The sequence below is a fragment of the Trichosurus vulpecula genome, chromosome 3, assembly GCF_011100635.1.
Source record: "Trichosurus vulpecula isolate mTriVul1 chromosome 3, mTriVul1.pri, whole genome shotgun sequence".
Classification (NCBI taxonomy): Eukaryota; Metazoa; Chordata; class Mammalia; order Diprotodontia; family Phalangeridae; genus Trichosurus; species Trichosurus vulpecula.
The window spans coordinates 285,912,507-285,917,875 of record NC_050575.1 but is presented as its reverse complement, the minus strand read 5'-3'; the positions used below and the strand labels follow the sequence as shown (position 1 = coordinate 285,917,875).

The 5,369-nt window shown below is 39.8% G+C and overlaps 1 pseudogene; it reads left to right on the top strand.

Moving 5' to 3' along the window:
- Positions 1 to 2,981: 2,981 nt before the first annotated feature.
- LOC118842494 lies at positions 2,982 to 4,156 on the top strand (annotated as a pseudogene).
- Positions 4,157 to 5,369: the final 1,213 nt, after the last annotated feature.

Genomic DNA, 5,369 nt, shown 5'->3' with positions numbered 1-5,369 from the left:
CTTCCAATTCTGTGATTCTGCTGTCACCTTTCTTTCCACTCTTAAAGGAGTTGCCTTAGTCATTCTTTTTATTTTATTTTACTTTAAAATTTTATTTTCTCTCTTTTTTCTCTTTCCTTTCCCCTTTACCATGGTGATTATTTCAAAACTGGGTGGTAGAGGGTGGGTTGAAAGTTCAGAAAATGGGTAGAAGGAAAGAATTGTGTGTGTATGTGTGCGCGTGTGTGTATGTGTGTACACTAGTGATCTGAGAACCTACCCTCATGGGAGAACAAAGATAAAGTAGTCTCTTTCATTCTTAGAAGAAAAAGGACATAGGGCCAAATGGAGAGGAGAGAAAGAATGAGGGTTTCAGAATTGCCGGTCTCTTTCTCAGTTACAGAGTAGAAGGCAGTTGTTTAATTGAAGCTGGTTGTTCTGTATTGTCTCCTGACTTTGTCAGTGATCCCCACTATACACTAGGTACATGTAAATTGGAGAAGCAGATAAGCAAATTGTTGGATGTGATTACTGAATAGCCTGGATATGTGTTGTGTGCTGAGTAAGTTTGGGCTGTTGATAGCTGGGCCATGGGTTACTTTATAGACTCAAAGCATGCATCTTCCTGATGTAAACCTGCACCTCCAGAAGCTAATTCTGAGGATCCCACTCATGTATGTATCCCTTCTGCTGTGTGTGTGGTTTTTTTTTTGAGACCTTTCTTCTATTAGCAGTACAAAATCTGGAAAATTCACCTAACAGGGATAATCCTGACTAGATCTGAACTGCCTCTTCCAAAGGAGAGCTAGACTGGAGTCAGTCCCATAGGCTTGGATCTAAACTCCCAGGACAGCCGCAGATCTATCATAGATTTAAAACTAGCTCCAAATTTATATTCCTGAGTTCATTTTACCTTTGATTCTTTACTTTTTCCTCTATATATTTCTAAATAATTTAAATAGGTTGCTTTCACTTCAACATGTTAACAGATCCATTCATGGCAACTGAAATAAATCTTAACTCTTGGAAAATGCAAAATAGTGAATGTTTGGTTCTTCTGTAGAGCTCTGTAGGCTCACAAAGAAACTAGCCACTTTCTTTCTCTTTCCTTGTTTAAGTGTGGACAAGATATTATAGAAGGAACGGCACAGGTCTAGGAGTCAAGTGACCTAGGTTGTCATCATGGCATTGTCACTAATCCCACTTGTGTGACTTTGAGCAAATTACTTCTCCTCTCTCTGCCTCAGTATATTCATCTATAGAATTGGGGGGGGGGTTGAAGTTTTTTTTCAACTCTCTAAAATTAAAGGACCTTTTTTTTTTATGCTTATTCATCCCATAGTGTACAATAGAAAGCACCTATTGTCCAGCAACCCTAACCCCAGGTAATTCTGTTGAAGGTGGGAACCACTGATCAAAAAGGGCTGAGGAAATCAGATAAAGACTAAATGACCACACAACTTATCACTAATACAAAAAAAAAACCAAACAATTCTAGTAGACATTTACTAAGTGCCTGCTGTGCATAGAGTACCTAGACCAAGCACATATCCTAAGAATGGCTTGGTAGTGACATTTTCATATTGTATATGAAGGGCAGTCAGCCTATATGAGTCTTGTTTCCTGAGCTATGAAGTTAGACTAGGCTATTATCAAGATACAATATTTAGGAAGTGGTATAAAAAAAGGTCCCTTCTGTGGCCTCACGCAACTACATATACTTTGGGGAAACATAAACAGTGCCTGTTTATGTTCAAATGCTAGCATTTATATTTCCAAGCTATGCTCAAGGACTTGGCAGCCAGCTAAAGTAAGAGAGGGCCCTGGAGGCCCAAGGTTGTAATTTTTTAATCATTGCAGAGCTGAGAAAGCCCTCCCACAGGACCGTGACTGTTGCCTTTTACAAAACCTTGGAAGATACTTAGGTTGCAGTATGTTATTGAAGCAGGGTGGGAGGGATCCCGTTCACAAATAAACTCAGATATGTTGAATTGTGTCAAATAGATATTTGAATGATACGTGAGTTAAGATACACGTGGATATTGTGGAATTACAGTTTTGTTGGATTGTAATTAGGAGTGGAAAATAGCAGCCAAGAAAGCAGGTACCATCTTCATCTGTATTGGGAGGCATGATGTCCAGGACTGGGGATGTGATAGTCCGACTGTATTGTGCCCCAAGTTTACTGTAGACATCTACAGCGTCATGTTCCATTCTGGGTGCTGCATCTATAGATTAGACATCAACCAGAAGAGGGTAATCAGAATACTGCAATGCTTCAAGATGATTCCTTTTGCCTTTCATTTCTCTCTAGACTGTACTGTTGACTCCTCTCCACAAGAACTTTCTCTAACATGCCATAGAAAGCTCTTTACTCTGGATTCTCACTCCACCCCTGGGCTATCTCTTGTATTGGAAGTACCCTTCTTCCTGTGGCCTTTTCCTATGATTGGCTAGTTCCTTCCAGAATCTTCATTTTAAGGAAGAGGCCCAGGCCAACCATGTCTTTATTCCTCTCCCGGTTTCACTACTGACTCTCCTGGGGACTTTGCTATGCCCTCATCCCCTTCTCAGCTCCCTTTTATGTGTTATCTTCCCCCATTAGAATGTAAGCTCCCTGAGGACAGGGACTGCCTTTTTTTGCTTGTATTTTAATCAATCAATAAACATTTATTAAGTGCCTCCTGTGCCAGGCACTTTGCTAAGTTCTGGGGATACAAAAAGATGCAAAAAGACAGTCCTTACCCTTGAGAAGCTTACAGTCTGGGAAAAGACAACATGCAAAGGAAAACACACACACACACACACACACACACACAGAGAAAAAGAGAGAGAGAGAGCACTTTATACAGGATAAATGGGAAATAATTAATAGAGGGGAGGCACTAGAATTCAGAGAGGGATATTATGAACACTTACCACAGTGCCTGACACATAGAAAGTGTTTAATAAATGCTGGTTAAAAAATAAATACATAAATAAATGCTGGTTAACTTGACAAGATGGCTGAAGAAAAACTTAGCATGTTTAGCCTGGAGAAGAAGAGACTCCAGGGGTAGGGGACATGATAGCCAAGTTATAGAAGGTTTCTTAAGGAGAAGAGGACTAAGACTTCCTCTGTTTGGTTCTAGGGTAGAACTAGGAATAATGATGGGTTAAAGTTGCAAAGAGGCAAATGTAGACTCAGCAGAATGAAAAGCTTCCTCAGCCTCAGAGGTGCTCAAAAGAAGTAGAATGGGCTGCATCAAGAGACAGTGGGTTCTGCTTTGTGTCTGATACTATCAAAGAAGGATCACCCAAGTGTCTGCCTTGACCACTTTGGGCATATTGAAGTCAGAGCCCTCAGGAACCCAAGCACCTGCAAAAATTCTTCGTTGGAGGCTTGAGTTTCGAGATGACAGATGAGTCTGAGCCATTTTGAGCCACAGAGCATGCTCAGAGTATGTGTGGTAGTAGGAACAATCCAGGTACTGAGTATTCTAGGGGTGTTAGTTTTGTTATCTGTGCCATAGAGGAAAAGAAAGATGTATCCATGAATGCAAGAGCTCACAAAGTTGATTGCAGAGCTGCTGAACCAAAGACAGCTGTTTCTAGAAAGGATTCTCAAAACCGTGTGCCCACTTAAACAGTGAAAGAGATTTTTGTGTATGGTATTAAGGAAGGCACTAAGGAGAACCACTCAAGAGACTACTTTGAACAGTATGAAAAGATGAAAGTGATTGAAATAATGACTGGCCAAGGCAATGGCCAGAAGAGGAGCTTTGCCTTTATGACTTTTGATGATGACGACTGTGGATGTCATTCAAAAATACCAAACTGTGAACGGCCACAACTTTGAAGTAAAAAAAGGCTTGTCTAAGGAAGAAATGTTCAGTGTTTCATCTAGTCAAAGAGGTTGAAGTGGTTTTGGGAACATTGGTGGTGGCTATGGAGGTGGCTTTGGTGGAAACGATAACTTTGGTTATGGTGAAAACTTTGGCAGTTGTGCTGATTTGGGCAGCAGTGATGGTGGTGGAGGATATGGTGGAAGTGGAGATGACTACAATGGATTTGGCAATGATGGTGTCATCTTTGGAGGTGGTTGAAGCTGCAATGATTTTGGCAACTACAAACAGTCTCTTCAGACTTTGGTCTCAGGAAGGGAGGAAACTTTGGAGGCAGGAACTCTGACTCTTAAGATGAGGCTACCATTTTGCCAAACCACATACCCTAGATGGCTGATAGTTCCAGTAGTACCAGTAGTTACAGCAGTTACAGAAAATTAGGAAACAAATGTAGGAGGAGGAGAGAAGAACCTTAGCAGGAGAGAAGAACCAGAGCAGTGATAAGGAAGCTATAGGTTACAACAGATTTGTGAGCTCAAACAGTGGTGGCAGAACCTGTTGTTCATCCTTTTTCAAAAAGGACCAGTGTCTTGACTTTCGAATAAATTGGATTAAGTGGGGCAGAGTTGCACAAAATTATCAGCCTCACTGTCTTCCAGAGTCATTGAAGACCAGTGGCAAAAGTCAAGGTGTCAGGGCTTACCTGCTACAAGAAGACATGTTACTTTTTGTGTAAAATCCTCAGGACTATATTTGTGAGTAATTGTATAGCAGGTTATTTTAGTTTCTTTTCTTTTTGTCTTTTTAAGGTTTGATTTTTTTCCCCAATTACATGTAAAAATAATTTTAACATTCTTTTCTCAAATTTTGAGTTCCAAATTCTTTCCTTCCCCCTCCTTACATCATTGAGAAGGCAAACAATTTGACATTGGTTATACGTGTGTAGTCATGGAAAACACATTTCCATATAAGTCATGCTGTGAAAGAAAAGACAAAAAAAAAAAAAAGAGAAACCCTAAGAAAAATAAAGTAAAGAAAAAGTATCCTCAATCTGCATTAAAGCTCCACCAGTTCTTTCTCTGGAAATGGACAGCACCTTTCACCGTAACTCCTTCAGAATTGTCTTGGATCATTGTATTGCTGAGAATAGCTAATTTATTCACAGTTGATCATCATACAATATTGCTGTTACTGTGTACAATGTGCTCCTGGTTCTGCTCTTTTCACTTTGTATCAGTTCACATAAATCTTTCCAGGTTTTTCTGAGAGCATTCTGCTTGTTATTTTTCATAGCACAATAGCATTCCATCACAGTCATATATAACATCTTGTTCAGGCATTCCCCAGTTGATGGAAATCCCCTCAATTTCCATAGCTTCTTTTCTATGGAAAGTATAAAGTGTTAAAAAAAAAAAAGGATTTTAATGTAGATTTTTTTTTTGTATCCATGCTCTTGATTTTAGTTGTAATGATAATCTGATCATGACACTGAATAAATGTCCTTTTGAGAGAGAAAGAGAGAGAGAGACAGAGAAAGGGAGAGAGGGAGAGAAAGATAGAGAGAGA